Here is a 20056-nt window from a genome sequence, read left to right as displayed (position 1 = left end):
AGGCTATTTGGAGGTGTCTGGACGGGCAAATTTAACTCTCATTTCCCACCAGGAAGAGGAAATAACCAAAGGCTCAGCGTGCCGTACCGGAACCAGATTAGGGCCTGAAGCCATCCTGCGGTGTTGCGGCCAGCTCAAAAGAAAGCGAGTTGAAGAAAGGAGCTCAGGGGCACTGTAATTCACAAACCTGCAGAGTTATAAATGACAGCTATCGTCCAAAAATAGACTGAAGTAAGGCTGCCAAGAGGACTTGAAAGCGGGGCAGAATTGCAGGAAACCGATTTCAGGAGGTAGACTGGAATTGCATTGAAAGCATAGGAAAAGAGGCAGAACGTCCACAATGATGCACTTGGCCAAAAAGGGCGTATGCGTTTTTTCCTGAATATATTCAGGAAAAAACGCATACGCCCTTTTTGGCCAACCAAGCAAGCTTGCAAAGGAAATCTGCACTACAATGAAGTCTCACTTCCCCCCGGTCAAAAGGGCCATCTGAAAAAAGTGTAAAATCCAGAAAGGCAACAGGCCATTGAGAACTGGGAGCCTTGTTATGCTGATGGGCGGGATGTAAATTGCCAACAACCACTCGGGAGAAGTGTATGGTGTTTCCTGAAACATCTAAAAAACAAAGCAACAGAACCTAGGGCACTTCCACTTATGGTCCTATAGCTTAGGGAAATTAAAATCAAAAAGACACAGCCACCCCAAAGTTTGGAACGGCTCTGTTTACAAGAACCTCGTTTACAGTACAAGTTCAACATCGCAGAAAGTGAAAAATGGATAAAGAAGTTGTGGTATTTACTTACAAAGCAATATCACTCAGCAATGAAATCTGTGTCATCAGGCCCTTAGCAGCACAATGAGTGGATTCAGGTATGATGATTCTAAGTGAAATAAGTCACACAGAAAAAGAAACATCATAAGATATCAGTAATACACGGAATGTAAACTTGGCTACACAGGAACTGAATTACAGAACAGAACAGGGTCTCAAATTTAGAAAAACAACTTATTCTTGCTTAAGGGTAAAGGTGAGTTGGGGTGCTGCATAAAACCAGAGATTGAAATGAGCACAGATAAAGTTCCTTAAGCCAAATATGGAATAGACAAGAGCTACTCCTTGCTCAACGAAATGGACTCAACACCGCATATTAAACGCCTAAGAATGTACCTGACTAATAAGTATCTTAAAACCTATGGATTGCTATGTCTCCAAAAGAGAATCAAGCATGTGTACAGGGGCATAAACGCAGCAGTGATAGGATTGGAGAGGTTCGGTGAGCAAATGAAGACCCTTTGAAGTCATATTGCATGGTACCCATTACACGGGTCTTAACTCTCCAGGTTTAAGGTATTCTTCCTTCAGCTAAAACATGCATGTGGAACCCAAGTATGATCAACCATGTGAACGGGAGACGTGTTCAAATATGTCTCAGTTTTCCTCCCCTAGTACTCGGGTGCAACATTCCAGACGCTTTACTAACACTCTCCCCACTTGGAGAGTCAGTCCCTTTAACCTCCTGTTTGGCCCAGTTTGCAATTTCTGCGGAAGATGAACAGGAATAGCGAGAACCAATGAGAGACTAGCTGGAGGTGTCTGGACGGGCAAATTTAACTCTCATTTCCCACCAGGAAGAGGAATTAACCAAAGGCTCAGCATGCCGGGCCAGAACCAGATTAGGGCCTGAAGCCATCCTGCGGTGTTGCGGCCAGGTCACAAGAAAGCGAGTTGAAGAAAGGAGCTCAGGGGCACTGTAATTCACAAACCTGCAGAGTTATAAATGACAGCTATCGTCCAAAAATAGACTGAAGTAAGGCTGCCAAGAGGACTTGAAAGCGGGGCAGAATTGCAGGAAACCGATTTCAGGAGGTAGACTGGAATTGCATTGAAAGCATAGGAAAAGAGGCAGAACGTCCACAATGATGCACTTGGCCAAAAAGGGCGTATGCGTTTTTTCCTGAATATATTCAGGAAAAAACGCATACGCCCTTTTTGGCCAACCAAGCAAGCTTGCAAAGGAAATCTGCACTACAATGAAGTCTCACTTCCCCCCGGTCAAAAGGGCCATCTGAAAAAAGTGTAAAATCCAGAAAGGCAACAGGCCATGGAGAACTGGGAGCCTTGTTATGCTAATGGGCGGGATGTAAATTGCCAACAGACACTTGGGAGAAGTGTATGGTGTTTCCTGAAACATCTAAAAAACAAAGCAACAGAGCCTAGGGCACTGCCACTTATGGTCCTATAGCTTAGGGAAATTAAATTCAAAAAGACACAGCCACCCCAAAGTTTGGAACGGCTCTGTTTACAAGAACCTCGTTTACAGTACAAGTTCAACATCGCAGAAAGTGAAAAATGGATAAAGAAGTTGTGGTATTCACTTACAAAGCAATATCACTCAGCAATGAAATCTATGTCATCAGGCCCTTAGCAGCACAATGAGTGGATTCAGGTATGATGATTCTAACTGAAATAAGTCACACAGAAAAAGAAACATCATAAGATATCAGTAATACACGGAATGTAAACTTGGTTACACAGGAACTGAATTACAGAACAGAAGAGGGTCTCAAATTTAGAAAAACAACTTATGCTTGCTTAAGGGTAAAGGTGAGTTGGGGTGCTGCATAAAACCAGAGATTGAAATGAGCACAGATAAAGTTCCTTAAGCCAAATATGGAATAGACAAGAGCTACTCCTTGCTCAACGAAATGGACTCAACACCGCATATTAAACGCCTAAGAATGTACCTGACTAGTAAGTATCTTAAAACCTATGGATTGCTATGTCTCCGAAAGAGAATCAAGCATGTGTACAGGGGCATAAATGCAGCAGTGATAGGATTGGAGAGGTTCGGTGAGCAAATGAAGACCCTTTGAAGTCATATTGCATGGTACCCATTACACGGGTTTCAACTACCCAGGTTTAAGGTATTCTTCCTTCAGCTAAAACATGCATGTGGAACCTAGAGTATGATCAACCATGTGATCGGGAGACGTGTTCAAATATGTCTCAGTTTTCCTCCCCTGGTACTCGGGTGCAACATTCCAGACGCTTTACTAACACTCTCCCCACTTGGAGAGTCAGTCCCTTTAACCTCCTGTTTGGCCCAGTTTGCAATTTCTGCGGAAGATGAACAGGAATAGCGAGAACCAATGAGAGGCTAGCTGGAGGTGTATGGACGGGCAAATTTAACTCTCATTTCCCACCAGGAAGAGGAAATAACCAAAGGCTCAGCGTGCCGTGCCGGAACCAGATTAGGGCCTGAAGCCATCCTGTGGTGTTGCGGCCAGGTCACAAGAAAGCGAGTTGAAGAAAGGAGCTCAGGGGCACTGTAATTCACAAAACTGCAGAGTTATAAATGACAGCTATCGTCCAAAAATAGACTGAAGTAAGGCTGCCAAGAGGACTTGAAAGCAGGGCAGAATTGCAGGAAACCGATTTCAGGAGGTAGACTGGAATTGCATTGAAAGCATAGGAAAAGAGGCAGAACGTCCACAATGATGCACTTGGCCAAAAAGGGTGTATGCGTTTTATCCTGAATATATTCAGGAAAAAACGCATACGCCCTTTTTGGCCAACCAAGCAAGCTTGCAAAGGAAATCTGCACTACAATGAAGTCTCACTTCCCCCCGGTCAAAAGGGCCATCTGAAAAAAGTGTAAAATCCAGAAAGGCAACAGGCCATGGAGAACTGGGACCCTTGTTATGCTGATGGGCGGGATGTAAATTGCCAACAGACACTTGGGAGAAGTGTATGGTGTTTCCTGAAACATCTAAAAAACAAAGCAACAGAGCCTAGGGCACTGCCACTTATGGTCCTATAGCTTAGGGAAATTAAATTCAAAAAGACACAGCCACCCCAAAGTTTGGAACGGCTCTGTTTACAAGAACCTCGTTTACAGTACAAGTTCAACATCGCAGAAAGTGAAAAATGGATAAAGAAGTTGTGGTATTCACTTACAAAGCAATATCACTCAGCAATGAAATCTATGTCATCAGGCCCTTAGCAGCACAATGAGTGAATTCAGGTATGATGATTCTAACTGAAATAAGTCACACAGAAAAAGAAACATCATAAGATATCAGTAATACACGGAATGTAAACTTGGCTACACAGGAACTGAATTACAGAACAGAACAGGGTCTCAAATTTAGAAAAACAACTTATGCTTGCTTAAGGGTAAAGGTGAGTTGGGGTGCTGCATAAAACCAGAGATTGAAATGAGCACAGATAAAGTTCCTTAAGCCAAATATGGAATAGACAAGAGCTACTCCTTGCTCAACGAAATGGACTCAACACCGCATATTAAACGCCTAAGAATGTACCTGACTAGTAAGTATCTTAAAACCTATGGATTGCTATGTCTCCGAAAGAGAATCAAGCATGTGTACAGGGGCATAAACGCAGCAGTGATAGGATTGGAGAGGTTCGGTGAGCAAATGAAGACCCTTTGAAGTCATATTGCATGGTACCCATTCCACGGGTTTCAACTACCCAGGTTTAAGGTATTCTTCCTTCAGCTAAAACATGCATGTGGAACCTAGAGTATGATCAACCATGTGATCGGGAGACGTGTTCAAATATGTCTCAGTTTTCCTCCCCTGGTACTCGGGTGCAACATTCCAGACGCTTTACTAACACTCTCCCCACTTGGAGAGTCAGTCCCTTTAACCTCCTGTTTGGCCCAGTTTGCAATTTCTGCGGAAGATGAACAGGAATAGCGAGAACCAATGAGAGGCTAGCTGGAGGTGTCTGGACGGGCAAATTTAACTCTCATTTCCCACCAGGAAGAGGAAATAACCAAAGGCTCAGCGTGCCGTGCCGGAACCAGATTAGGGCCTGAAGCCATCCTGCGGTGTTGCGGCCAGGTCACAAGAAAGCGAGTTGAAGAAAGGAGCTCAGGGGCACTGTAATTCACAAACCTGCAGAGTTATAAATGACAGCTATCGTCCAAAAATAGACTGAAGTAAGGCTGCCAAGAGGAGTTGAAAGCGGGGCAGAATTGCAGGAAACCGATTTCAGGAGGTAGACTGGAATTGCATTGAAAGCATAGGAAAAGAGGCAGAACGTCCACAATGATGCACTTGGCCAAAAAGGGCGTATGCGTTTTTTCCTGAATATATTCAGGAAAAAACGCATACGCCCTTTTTGGCCAAACAAGCAAGCTTGCAAAGGAAATCTGCACTACAATGAAGTCTCACTTCCCCCCGTCAAAAGGGCCATGTGAAAAAAGTGTAAAATCCAGAAAGGCAGGACAGGCCATGGAGAACTGGGAGCCTTGTTATGCTGATGGGCGGGATGTAAATTGCCAACAACCACTCGGGAGAAGTGTATGGTGTTTCCTGAAACATCTAAAAAACAAAGCAACAGAACCTAGGGCACTTCCACTTATGGTCTTATAGCTTAGGGAAATTAAAATCAAAAAGACACAGCCACCCCAAAGTTTGGAACGGCTCTGTTTACAAGAACCTCGTTTACAGTACAAGTTCAACATCACAGAAAGTGAAAAATGGATAAAGAAGTTGTGGTATTCACTTACAAAGCAATATCACTCAGCAATGAAATCTGTGTCATCAGGCCCTTAGCAGCACAATGAGTGGATTCAGGTATGATGATTCTAACTGAAGTAAGTCACACAGAAAAAGAAACATCATAAGATATCAGTAATACACGGAATGTAAACTTGGCTACACAGGAACTGAATTACAGAACAGAACAGGGTCTCAAATTTAGAAAACCAACTTATGCTTGCTTAAGGGTAAAGGTGAGTTGGGGTGCTGCATAAAACCAGAGATTGAAATGAGCACAGATAAAGTTCTTAAGTCAAATATGGAATAGACAAGAGCTACTCCTTGCTCAACGAAATGGACTCAACACCGCATATTAAACGCCTAAGAATGTACCTGACTAGTAAGTATCTTAAAACCTATGGATTGCTATGTCTCCGAAAGAGAATCAAGCATGTGTACAGGGGCATAAACGAAGCAGTGATAGGATTGGAGAGGTTCAGTGAGCAAATGAAGACCCTTTGAAGTCATATTACATGGTACGCATTCCACGGGTTTCAACTACCCAGGTTTAAGGTATTCTTCCTTCAGCTAAAACATGCATGTGGAACCTAGAGTATGATCAACCATGTGATCGGGAGACGTGTTCAAATATGTCTCAGTTTTCGGACCCTGGTACTCGGGTGCAACATTCCAGACGCTTTACTAACACTCTCCCGACTTGGAGAGTCAGTCCCTTTAACCTCCTGTTTGGCCCAGTTTGCAATTTCTGCGGAAGATGAACAGGAATAGCGAGAACCAATGAGAGACTAGCTGGAGGTGTCTGGACGGGCAAATTTAACTCTCATTTCCCACCAGGAAGAGGAATTAACCAAAGGCTCAGCATGCCGGGCCAGAACCAGATTAGGGCCTGAAGCCATCCTGCGGTGTTGCGGCCAGGTCACAAGAAAGCGAGTTGAAGAAAGGAGCTCAGGGGCACTGTAATTCACAAACCTGCAGAGTTATAAATGACAGCTATCGTCCAAAAATAGACTGAAGTAAGGCTGCCAAGAGGACTTGAAAGCGGGGCAGAATTGCAGGAAACCGATTTCAGGAGGTAGACTGGAATTGCATTGAAAGCATAGGAAAAGAGGCAGAACGTCCACAATGATGCACTTGGCCAAAAAGGGCGTATGCGTTTTTTCCTGAATATATTCAGGAAAAAACGCATACGCCCTTTTTGGCCAACCAAGCAAGCTTGCAAAGGAAATCTGCACTACAATGAAGTCTCACTTCCCCCCGGTCAAAAGGGCCATCTGAAAAAAGTGTAAAATCCAGAAAGGCAACAGGCCATGGAGAACTGGGAGCCTTGTTATGCTGATGGGCGGGATGTAAATTGCCAACAGACACTTGGGAGAAGTGTATGGTGTTTCCTGAAACATCTAAAAAACAAAGCAACAGAGCCTAGGGCACTGCCACTTATGGTCCTATAGCTTAGGGAAATTAAATTCAAAAAGACACAGCCACCCCAAAGTTTGGAACGGCTCTGTTTACAAGAACCTCGTTTACAGTACAAGTTCAACATCGCAGAAAGTGAAAAATGGATAAAGAAGTTGTGGTATTCACTTACAAAGCAATATCACTCAGCAATGAAATCTATGTCATCAGGCCCTTAGCAGCACAATGAGTGGATTCAGGTATGATGATTCTAACTGAAATAAGTCACACAGAAAAAGAAACATCATAAGATATCAGTAATACACGGAATGTAAACTTGGTTACACAGGAACTGAATTACAGAACAGAAGAGGGTCTCAAATTTAGAAAAACAACTTATGCTTGCTTAAGGGTAAAGGTGAGTTGGGGTGCTGCATAAAACCAGAGATTGAAATGAGCACAGATAAAGTTCCTTAAGCCAAATATGGAATAGACAAGAGCTACTCCTTGCTCAACGAAATGGACTCAACACCGCATATTAAACGCCTAAGAATGTACCTGACTAGTAAGTATCTTAAAACCTATGGATTGCTATGTCTCCGAAAGAGAATCAAGCATGTGTACAGGGGCATAAATGCAGCAGTGATAGGATTGGAGAGGTTCGGTGAGCAAATGAAGACCCTTTGAAGTCATATTGCATGGTACCCATTACACGGGTTTCAACTACCCAGGTTTAAGGTATTCTTCCTTCAGCTAAAACATGCATGTGGAACCTAGAGTATGATCAACCATGTGATCGGGAGACGTGTTCAAATATGTCTCAGTTTTCCTCCCCTGGTACTCGGGTGCAACATTCCAGACGCTTTACTAACACTCTCCCCACTTGGAGAGTCAGTCCCTTTAACCTCCTGTTTGGCCCAGTTTGCAATTTCTGCGGAAGATGAACAGGAATAGCGAGAACCAATGAGAGGCTAGCTGGAGGTGTATGGACGGGCAAATTTAACTCTCATTTCCCACCAGGAAGAGGAAATAACCAAAGGCTCAGCGTGCCGTGCCGGAACCAGATTAGGGCCTGAAGCCATCCTGTGGTGTTGCGGCCAGGTCACAAGAAAGCGAGTTGAAGAAAGGAGCTCAGGGGCACTGTAATTCACAAAACTGCAGAGTTATAAATGACAGCTATCGTCCAAAAATAGACTGAAGTAAGGCTGCCAAGAGGACTTGAAAGCAGGGCAGAATTGCAGGAAACCGATTTCAGGAGGTAGACTGGAATTGCATTGAAAGCATAGGAAAAGAGGCAGAACGTCCACAATGATGCACTTGGCCAAAAAGGGTGTATGCGTTTTATCCTGAATATATTCAGGAAAAAACGCATACGCCCTTTTTGGCCAACCAAGCAAGCTTGCAAAGGAAATCTGCACTACAATGAAGTCTCACTTCCCCCCGGTCAAAAGGGCCATCTGAAAAAAGTGTAAAATCCAGAAAGGCAACAGGCCATGGAGAACTGGGAGCCTTGTTATGCTGATGGGCGGGATGTAAATTGCCAACAGACACTTGGGAGAAGTGTATGGTGTTTCCTGAAACATCTAAAAAACAAAGCAACAGAGCCTAGGGCACTGCCACTTATGGTCCTATAGCTTAGGGAAATTAAATTCAAAAAGACACAGCCACCCCAAAGTTTGGAACGGCTCTGTTTACAAGAACCTCGTTTACAGTACAAGTTCAACATCGCAGAAAGTGAAAAATGGATAAAGAAGTTGTGGTATTCACTTACAAAGCAATATCACTCAGCAATGAAATCTATGTCATCAGGCCCTTAGCAGCACAATGAGTGAATTCAGGTATGATGATTCTAACTGAAATAAGTCACACAGAAAAAGAAACATCATAAGATATCAGTAATACACGGAATGTAAACTTGGCTACACAGGAACTGAATTACAGAACAGAACAGGGTCTCAAATTTAGAAAAACAACTTATGCTTGCTTAAGGGTAAAGGTGAGTTGGGGTGCTGCATAAAACCAGAGATTGAAATGAGCACAGATAAAGTTCCTTAAGCCAAATATGGAATAGACAAGAGCTACTCCTTGCTCAACGAAATGGACTCAACACCGCATATTAAACGCCTAAGAATGTACCTGACTAGTAAGTATCTTAAAACCTATGGATTGCTATGTCTCCGAAAGAGAATCAAGCATGTGTACAGGGGCATAAACGCAGCAGTGATAGGATTGGAGAGGTTCGGTGAGCAAATGAAGACCCTTTGAAGTCATATTGCATGGTACCCATTCCACGGGTTTCAACTACCCAGGTTTAAGGTATTCTTCCTTCAGCTAAAACATGCATGTGGAACCTAGAGTATGATCAACCATGTGATCGGGAGACGTGTTCAAATATGTCTCAGTTTTCCTCCCCTGGTACTCGGGTGCAACATTCCAGACGCTTTACTAACACTCTCCCCACTTGGAGAGTCAGTCCCTTTAACCTCCTGTTTGGCCCAGTTTGCAATTTCTGCGGAAGATGAACAGGAATAGCGAGAACCAATGAGAGGCTAGCTGGAGGTGTCTGGACGGGCAAATTTAACTCTCATTTCCCACCAGGAAGAGGAAATAACCAAAGGCTCAGCGTGCCGTGCCGGAACCAGATTAGGGCCTGACGCCATCCTGCGGTGTTGCGGCCAGGTCACAAGAAAGCGAGTTGAAGAAAGGAGCTCAGGGGCACTGTAATTCACAAACCTGCAGAGTTATAAATGACAGCTATCGTCCAAAAATAGACTGAAGTAAGGCTGCCAAGAGGAGTTGAAAGCGGGGCAGAATTGCAGGAAACCGATTTCAGGAGGTAGACTGGAATTGCATTGAAAGCATAGGAAAAGAGGCAGAACGTCCACAATGATGCACTTGGCCAAAAAGGGCGTATGCGTTTTTTCCTGAATATATTCAGGAAAAAACGCATACGCCCTTTTTGGCCAAACAAGCAAGCTTGCAAAGGAAATCTGCACTACAATGAAGTCTCACTTCCCCCCGTCAAAAGGGCCATGTGAAAAAAGTGTAAAATCCAGAAAGGCAGGACAGGCCATGGAGAACTGGGAGCCTTGTTATGCTGATGGGCGGGATGTAAATTGCCAACAACCACTCGGGAGAAGTGTATGGTGTTTCCTGAAACATCTAAAAAACAAAGCAACAGAACCTAGGGCACTTCCACTTATGGTCTTATAGCTTAGGGAAATTAAAATCAAAAAGACACAGCCACCCCAAAGTTTGGAACGGCTCTGTTTACAAGAACCTCGTTTACAGTACAAGTTCAACATCACAGAAAGTGAAAAATGGATAAAGAAGTTGTGGTATTCACTTACAAAGCAATATCACTCAGCAATGAAATCTGTGTCATCAGGCCCTTAGCAGCACAATGAGTGGATTCAGGTATGATGATTCTAACTGAAGTAAGTCACACAGAAAAAGAAACATCATAAGATATCAGTAATACACGGAATGTAAACTTGGCTACACAGGAACTGAATTACAGAACAGAACAGGGTCTCAAATTTAGAAAACCAACTTATGCTTGCTTAAGGGTAAAGGTGAGTTGGGGTGCTGCATAAAACCAGAGATTGAAATGAGCACAGATAAAGTTCTTAAGTCAAATATGGAATAGACAAGAGCTACTCCTTGCTCAACGAAATGGACTCAACACCGCATATTAAACGCCTAAGAATGTACCTGACTAGTAAGTATCTTAAAACCTATGGATTGCTATGTCTCCGAAAGAGAATCAAGCATGTGTACAGGGGCATAAACGAAGCAGTGATAGGATTGGAGAGGTTCAGTGAGCAAATGAAGACCCTTTGAAGTCATATTACATGGTACGCATTCCACGGGTTTCAACTACCCAGGTTTAAGGTATTCTTCCTTCAGCTAAAACATGCATGTGGAACCTAGAGTATGATCAACCATGTGATCGGGAGACGTGTTCAAATATGTCTCAGTTTTCGTACCCTGGTACTCGGGTGCAACATTCCAGACGCTTTACTAACACTCTCCCGACTTGGAGAGTCAGTCCCTTTAACCTCCTGTTTGGCCCAGTTTGCAATTTCTGCGGAAGATGAACAGGAATAGCGAGAACCAATGAGAGACTAGCTGGAGGTGTCTGGACGGGCAAATTTAACTCTCATTTCCCACCAGGAAGAGGAATTAACCAAAGGCTCAGCGTGCCGTGCCGGATCCAGATTAGGGCCTGAAGCCATCCTGCAGTGTTGCGGCCAGGTCACAAGAAAGCGAGTTGAAGAAAGGAGCTCAGGGGCACTGAAATTCACAAAACTGCAGAGTTATAAATGACAGCTATCGTCCAAAAATAGACTGAAGTAAGGCTGCCAAGAGGACTTGAAAGCGGGGCAGAATTGCAGGAAACCGATTTCAGGAGGTAGACTGGAATTGCATTGAAAGCATAGGAAAAGAGGCAGAACGTCCACAATGATGCACTTGGCCAAAAAGGGCGTATGCGTTTTTTCCTGAATATATTCAGGAAAAAACGCATACGCCCTTTTTGGCCAACCAAGCAAGCTTGCAAAGGAAATCTGCACTACAATGAAGTCTCACTTCCCCCCGGTCAAAAGGGCCATCTGAAAAAAGTGTAAAATCCAGAAAGGCAACAGGCCATTGAGAACTGGGAGCCTTGTTATGCTGATGGGCGGGATGTAAATTGCCAACAGACACTTGGGAGAAGTGTATGGTGTTTCCTGAAACAACTAAAAAACAAAGCAACAGAGCTTAGGGCACTGCCACTTATGGTCCTATAGCTTAGGGAAATTAAAATCAAAAAGACACAGCCACCCCAAAGTTTGGAACGGCTCTGTTTACAAGAACCTCGTTTACAGTACAAGTTCAACATCGCAGAAAGTGAAAAATGGATGAAGAAATTGTCGTAATTACGTACAGTGCAGTATCACTCAGCAATGAAATCTATGTCATCAGGCCCGTAGCAGCATAATGAGTAGATTCAGGTATGATGATTCTAACTGAAATAAGTCACACAGAAAAAGAAACATCATAAGATATCAGTAATACACGGAATGTAAACTTGGCTACACAGGAACTGAATTACAGAACAGAACAGGGTCTCAAATTTAGAAAACCAACTTATTCTTGCTTAAGGGTAAAGGTGAGTTGGGGTGCTGCATAAAACCAGAGATTGAAATGAGCACAGATAAAGTTCCTTAAGCCAAATATGGAATAGACAAGAGCTACTCCTTGCTCAACGAAATGGACTCAACACCCCATATTAAACGCCTAAGAATGTACCTGACTAGTAAGTATCTTAAAACCTATGGATTGCTATGTCTCCGAAAGAGAATCAAGCATGTGTACAGGGGCATAAACGCAGCAGTGATAGGATTGGAGAGGTTCGGTGAGCAAATGAAGACCCTTTGAAGTCATATTGCATGGTACCCATTCCACGGGTTTCAACTACCCAGGTTTAAGGTATTCTTCCTTCAGCTAAAACATGCATGTGGAACCTAGAGTATGATCAACCATGTGATCGGGAGACGTGTTCAAATATGTCTCAGTTTTCCTCCCCTGGTACTCGGGTGCAACATTCCAGACGCTTTACTAACACTCTCCCCACTTGGAGAGTCAGTCCCTTTAACCTCCTGTTTGGCCCAGTTTGCAATTTCTGCGGAAGATGAACAGGAATAGCGAGAACCAATGAGAGGCTAGCTGGAGGTGTCTGGACGGGCAAATTTAACTCTCATTTCCCACCAGGAAGAGGAATTAACCAAAGGCTCAGCATGCCGGTCCGGAACCAGATTAGGGCCTGAAGCCATCCTGCGGTGTTGCGGCCAGCTCAAAAGAAAGCGAGTTGAAGAAAGGAGCTCAGGGGCACTGTAATTCACAAACCTGCAGAGTTATAAATGACAGCTATCGTCCAAAAATAGACTGAAGTAAGGCTGCCAAGAGGACTTGAAAGCGGGGCAGAATTGCAGGAAACCGATTTCAGGAGGTAGACTGGAATTGCATTGAAAGCATAGGAAAAGAGGCAGAACGTCCACAATGATGCACTTGGCCAAAAAGTGCGTATGCGTTTTTTCCTGAATATATTCAGGAAAAAACGCATACGCCCTTTTTGGCCAACCAAGCAAGCTTGCAAAGGAAATCTGCACTACAATGAAGTCTCACTTCCCCCCGGCCAAAAGGGCCATCTGAAAAAAGTGTAAAATCCAGAAAGGCAACAGGCCATTGAGAACTGGGAGCCTTGTTATGCTGATGGGCGGGATGTAAATTGCCAACAGACACCTGGGAGAAGTGTATGGTGTTTCCTGAAACATCTAAAAAACAAAGCAACAGAGCCTAGGGCACTTCCACTTATGGTCCTATAGCTTAGGGAAATTAAAATCAAAAAGACACAGCCACCCCAATGTTTGGAACGGCTCTGTTTACAAGAACCTCGTTTACAGTACAAGTTCAACATCGCAGAAAGTGAAAAATGGATAAAGAAGTTGTGGTATTTACTTACAAAGCAATATCACTCAGCAATGAAATCTGTGTCATCAGGCCCTTAGCAGCACAATGAGTGGATTCAGGTATGATGATTCTAACTGAGATAAGTCACACAGAAAAAGAAACATCATAAGATATCAGTAATACACGGAATGTAAACTTGGCTACACAGGAACTGAATTACAGAACAGAACAGGGTCTCAAATTTAGAAAACCTACTTATTCTTGCTTAAGGGGAAAGGTGAGTTGGGGTGCTGCATAAAACCAGAGATTGAAATGAGCACAGATAAAGTTCCTTAAGCCAAATATGGAATAGACAAGAGCTACTCCTTGCTCAACGAAATCGACTCAACACCCCATATTAAACGCCTAAGAATGTACCTGACTAGTAAGTATCTTAAAACCTATGGATTGCTATGTCTCCGAAAGAGAATAAAGCATGTGTACAGGGGCATAAACGCAGCAGTGATAGGATTGGAGAGGTTCGGTGAGCAAATGAAGACCCTTTGAAGTCATATTGCATGGTACCCATTCCACGGGTTTCAACTACCCAGGTTTAAGGTATTCTTCCTTCAGCTAAAACATGCATGTGGAACCTAGAGTATGATCAACCATGTGATCGGGAGACGTGTTCAAATATGTCTCAGTTTTCCTCCCCTGGTACTCGGGTGCAACATTCCAGACGCTTTACTAACACTCTCCCCACTTGGAGAGTCAGTCCCTTTAACCTCCTGTTTGGCCCAGTTTGCAATTTCTGTGGAAGATGAACAGGAATAGCGAGAACCAATGAGAGGCTAGCTGGAGGTGTCTGGAAGGGCAAATTTAACTCTCATTTCCCACCAGGAAGAGGAATTAACCAATGGCTCAGCATGCTGGGCCGGAACCAGATTAGGGCCTGAAGCCATCCTGCGGTGTTGCGGCCAGGTCACAAGAAAGCGAGTTGAAGAAAGGAGCTCAGGGGCACTGTAATTCACAAACCTGCAGAGTTATAAATGACAGCTATCGTCCAAAAATAGACTGAAGTAAGGCTGCCAAGAGGACTTGAAAGAGGGGCAGAATTGCAGGAAACCGATTTCAGGAGGTAGACTGGAATTGCATTGAAAGCATAGGAAAAGAGGCAGAACGTCCACAATGATGCACTTGGCCAAAAAGGGCGTATGCGTTTTCTCCTGAATATATTCAGGAAAAAACGCATACGCCCTTTTTGGCCAACCAAGCAAGCTTGCAAAGGAAATCTGCACTACAATGAAGTCTCACTTCCCCCCGGCCAAAAGGGCCATCTGAAAAAAGTGTAAAATCCAGAAAGGCAACAGGCCATTGAGAACTGGGAGCCTTGTTATGCTGATGGGCGGGATGTAAATTGCCAACAGACACTTGGGAGAAGTGTATGGTGTTTCCTGAAACATCTAAAAAACAAAGCAACAGAGCCTAGGGCACTTCCACTTATGGTCCTATAGCTTAGGGAAATTAAAATCAAAAAGACACAGCCACCCCAAAGTTTGGAACGGCTCTGTTTACAAGAACCTCGTTTACAGTACAAGTTCAACATCGCAGAAAGTGAAAAATGGATAAAGAAGTTGTGGTATTTACTTACAAACAATATCACTCAGCAATGAAATCTGTGTCATCAGGCCCAGAGCAGCACAATGAGTGGATTCAGGTATGATGATTCTAACTGAAATAAGTCACACAGAAAAAGAAACATCATAAGATATCAGTAATACACGGAATGGAAACTTGGCTACACAGGAACTGAATTACAGAACAGAACAGGGTCTCAAATTTAGAAAACCAACTTATTCTTGCTTAAGGGGAAAGGTGAGTTGGGGTGCTGCATAAAAACAGAGATTGAAATGAGCACAGATAAAGTTCCTTAAGCCAAATATGGAATAGACAAGAGCTACTCCTTGCTCAGCGAAATGGACTCAACACCGCATATTAAACGCCTAAGAATGTACCTGACTAGTAAGTATCTTAAAAACCTATGGATTGCTATGTCTCCAAAAGAGAATCAAGCATGTGTACAGGGGCATAAACGCAGCAGTGATAGGATTGGAGAGGTTCGGTGAACAAATGAAGACCCTTTGAAGTCATATTGCATGGTACCCATTCCACGGGTTTCAACTACCCAGGTTTAAGGTATTCTTCCTTCAGCTAAAACATGCATGTGGAACCTAGAGTATGATCAACCATGTGATCGGGAGACGTGTTCAAATATGTCTCAGTTTTCCTCCCCTGGTACTCGGGTGCAACATTCCAGACGCTTTACTAACACTCTCCCGAATTGGAGAGTCAGTCCCTTTAACCTCCTGTTTGGCCCAGTTTGCAATTTCTGCGGAAGATGAACAGGAATAGCGAGAACCAATGAGAGACTAGCTGGAGGTGTCTGGACGGGCAAATTTAACTCTCATTTCCCACCAGGAAGAGGAAATAACCAAAGGCTCAGCGTGCCGTGCCAGAACCAGATTAGGGCCTGAAGCCATCCTGCGGTGTTGCGGCCAGGTCACAAGAAAGCGAGTTGAAGAAAGGAGCTCAGGGGCACTGTAATTCACAAACCTGCAGAGTTATAAATGACAGCTATCGTCCAAAAATAGACTGAAGTAAGGCTGCCAAGAGGACTTGAAAGCGGGGCAGAATTGCAGGAAACCGATTTCAGGAGGTAGACTGGAATTGCATTGAAAGCATAGGAAAAGAGGCAGAACGTCCACAATGATGCACTTGGCCAAAAAGGGCGTATGCGTTTTTTCCTGAATATATTCAGGAAAAAACGCATACGCCCTTTTTGGCCAACCAAGCAAGCTTGCAAAGGAAATCTGCACTACAATGAAGTCTCAATTCCCCCCGGCCAAAAGGGCCATCTGAAAAAAGTGTAAAATCCAGAAAGGCAACAGGCCATTGAGAACTGGGAGCCTTGTTATGCTGATGGGCGGGATGTAAATTGCCAACAGACACTTGGGAGATGTGTATGGTGTTTCCTGAAACATCTAAAAAACAAAGCAACAGAGCCTAGGGCACTTCCACTTATGGTCCTATAGCTTAGGGAAATTAAAATCAAAAAGACACAGCCACCCCAAAGTTTGGAACGGCTCTGTTTACAGTAACCTCGTTTACAGTACAAGTTCAACATCGCAGAAAGTGAAAAATGGATAAAGAAGTTGTGGTATTTACTTACAAAGCAATATCACTCAGCAATGAAATCTGTGTCATCAGGCCCTTAGCAGCACAATGAGTGGATTCAGGTATGATGATTCTAACTGAAATAAGTCACACAGAAAAAGAAACATCATAAGATATCAGTAATACACGGAATGTAAACTTGGCTACACAGGAACTGAATTACAGAACAGAACAGGGTGTCAAATTTAGAAAACCAACTTATTCTTGCTTAAGGGTAAAGGTGAGTTGGGGTGCTGCATAAAACCAGAGATTGAAATGAGCACAGATAAAGTTCCTTAAGCCAAATATGGAATAGACAAGAGCTACTCCTTGCTCAATGAAATGGACTCAACACCCCATATTAAACGCCTAAGAATGTACCTGACTAGTAAGTATCTTAAAACCTATGGATTGCTATGTCTCCGAAAGAGAATCAAGCATGTGTACAGGGGCATAAACGCAACAGTGATAGGATTGGAGAGGTTCGGTGAGCAAATGAAGACCCTTTGAAGTCATATTGCATGGTACCCATTCCACGGGTTTCAACTACCCAGGTTTAAGGTATTCTTCCTTCAGCTAAAACATGCATGTGGAACCTAGAGTATGATCAACCATGTGATCGGGAGACGTGTTCAAATATGTCTCAGTTTTCCTCCCCTGGTACTCGGGTGCAACATTCCAGACGCTTTACTAACACTCTCCCCACTTGGAGAGTCAGTCCCTTTAACCTCCTGTTTGGCCCAGTTTGCAATTTCTGCGGAAGATGAACAGGAATAGCGAGAACCAATGAGAGGCTAGCTGGAGGTGTCTGGACGGGCAAATTTAACTCTCATTTCCCACCAGGAAGAGGAATTAACCAAAGGCTCAGCATGCTGGGCCGGAACCAGATTAGGGCCTGAAGCCATCCTGCGGTGTTGCGGCCAGCTCAAAAGAAAGCGAGTTGAAGAAAGGAGCTCAGGGGCACTGTAATTCACAAACCTGCAGAGTTATAAATGACAGCTATCGTCCAAAAATAGACTGAAGTAAGGCTGCCAAGAGGACTTGAAAGAGGGGCAGAATTGCAGGAAACCGATTTCAGGAGGTAGACTGGAATTGCATTGAAAGCATAGGAAAAGAGGCAGAACGTCCACAATGATGCACTTGGCGAAAAAGGGCGTATGCGTTTTCTCCTGAATATATTCAGGAAAAAACGCATACGCCCTTTTTGGCCAACCAAGCAAGCTTGCAAAGGAAATCTGCACTACAATGAAGTCTCACTTCCCCCCGGTCAAAAGGGCCATCTGAAAAAAGTGTAAAATCCAGAAAGGCAACAGGCCATTGAGAACTGGGAGCCTTGTTATGCTGATGGGCGGGATGTAAATTGCCAACAGACACTTGGGAGAAGTGTATGGTGTTTCCTGAAACATCTAAAAAACAAAGCAACAGAGCCTAGGGCACTTCCACTTATGGTCCTATAGCTTAGGGAAATTAAAATCAAAAAGACACAGCCACCCCAAAGTTTGGAACGGCTCTGTTTACAAGAACCTCGTTTACAGTACAAGTTCAACATCGCAGAAAGTGAAAAATGGATAAAGAAGTTGTGGTATTTACTTACAAAGCAATATCACTCAGCAATGAAATCTGTGTCATCAGGCCCTTAGCAGCACAATGAGTGGATTCAGGTATGATGATTCTAACTGAAGTAAGTCACACAGAAAAAGAAACATCATAAGATATCAGTAATACACGGAATGTAAACTTGGCTACACAGGAACTGAATTACAGAACAGAACAGGGTCTCAAATTTAGAAAACCAACTTATTCTTGCTTAAGGGTAAAGGTGAGTTGGGGTGCTGCATAAAACCAGAGATTGAAATGAGCACAGATAAAGTTCCTTAAGCCAAATATGGAATAGACAAGAGCTACTCCTTGCTCAACGAAATGGACTCAACACCCCATATTAAACGCCTAAGAATGTACCTGACTTGTAAGTATCTTAAAACCTATGGATTGCTATGTCTCCGAAAGAGAATCAAGCATGTGTACAGGGGCATAAACGCAGCAGTGATAGGATTGGAGAGGTGCGGTGAGCAAATGAAGACCCTTTGAAGTCATATTGCATGGTACCCATTCCACGGGTTTCAACTACCCAGGTTTAAGGTATTCTTCCTTCAGCTAAAACATGCATGTGGAACCTAGAGTATGATCAACCATGTGATCGGGAGACGTGTTCAAATATGTCTCAGTTTTCCTCCCCTGGTACTCGGGTGCAACATTCCAGACACTTTACTAACACTCTCCCAACTTGCAGAGTCAGTCCCTTTAACCTCCTGTTTGGCCCAGTTTGCAATTTCTGCGGAAGATGAACAGGAATAGCGAGAACCAATGAGAGGCTAGCTGGAGGTGTCTGGACGGGCAAATTTAACTCTCATTTCCCACCAGGAAGAGGAATTAACCAAAGGCTCAGCATGCCGGGCCGGAACCAGATTAGGGCCTGAAGCCATCCTGCGGTGTTGCGGCCAGGTCACAAGAAAGCGAGTTGAAGAAAGGAGCTCAGGGGCACTGTAATTCACAAACCTGCAGACTTATAAATGACAGCTATCGTCCAAAAATAGACTGAAGTAAGGCTGCCAAGAGGACTTGAAAGCGGGGCAGAATTGCAGGAAACCGATTTCAGGAGGTAGACTGGAATTGCATTGAAAGCATAGGAAAAGAGGCAGAACGTCCACAATGATGCACTTGGCCAAAAAGGGCGTATGCGTTTTTTCCTGAATATATTCAGGAAAAAACGCATACGCCCTTTTTGGCCAACCAACCAAGCTTGCAAAGGAAATCTGCACTACAATGAAGTCTCACTTCCCCCCGGTCAAAAGGGCCATCTGAAAAAAGTGTAAAATCCAGAAAGGCAGGACATGCCATGGAGAACTGGGAGCCTTGTTATGCTGATGGGCGGGATGTAAATTGCCAACAACCACTCGGGAGAAGTGTATGGCGTTTCCTGAAACATCTAAAAAACAAAGCAACAGAGCCTAGGGCACTTCCACTTATGGTCCTATAGCTTAGGGAAATTAAAATCAAAAAGACACAGCCACCCCAAAGTTTGGAACGGCTCTGTTTACAGTAACCTCGTTTACAGTACAAGTTCAACATCACAGAAAGTGAAAAATGGATAAAGAAGTTGTGGTATTTACTTACAAAGCAATATCACTCAGCAATGAAATCTGTGTCATCAGGCCCTTAGCAGCACAATGAGTGGATTCAGGTATGATGATTCTAACTGAAATAAGTCACACAGAAAAAGAAACATCATAAGATATCAGTAATACACGGAATGTAAACTTGGCTACACAGGAACTGAATTACAGAACAGAACAGGGTCTTAAATTTAGAAAACCAACTTATTCTTGCTTAAGGGTAAAGGTGAGTTGGGGTGCTGCATAAAACCAGAGATTGAAATGAGCACAGATAAAGTTCCTTAAGCCAAATATGGAATAGACAAGAGCTACTCCTT

The 20056-nt window shown here is 43.6% G+C and overlaps 1 long non-coding RNA gene across 1 annotated transcript in view; it reads right to left on the bottom strand.

The window, feature by feature from the left end:
- Positions 1-812: 812 nt before the first annotated feature.
- LOC307181095 overlaps positions 813-20056 on the bottom strand; it is a 165871-nt gene continuing 146627 nt past the window's right edge. Inside the window, exon 3 of the long non-coding RNA XR_013825892.1 lies at positions 813-881. This is a non-coding gene — a long non-coding RNA (uncharacterized lncRNA). The remainder of the gene's footprint in view (positions 882-20056) is intronic.

The sequence above is a fragment of the Stenella coeruleoalba genome (genome assembly GCF_951394435.1).
Source record: "Stenella coeruleoalba genome assembly, contig: scaffold_57, whole genome shotgun sequence".
NCBI lineage: Eukaryota > Metazoa > Chordata > Mammalia > Artiodactyla > Delphinidae > Stenella > Stenella coeruleoalba.
Note: the sequence above shows the minus strand (reverse complement) of the source record. Positions and strands in the feature narration are given on the sequence as shown.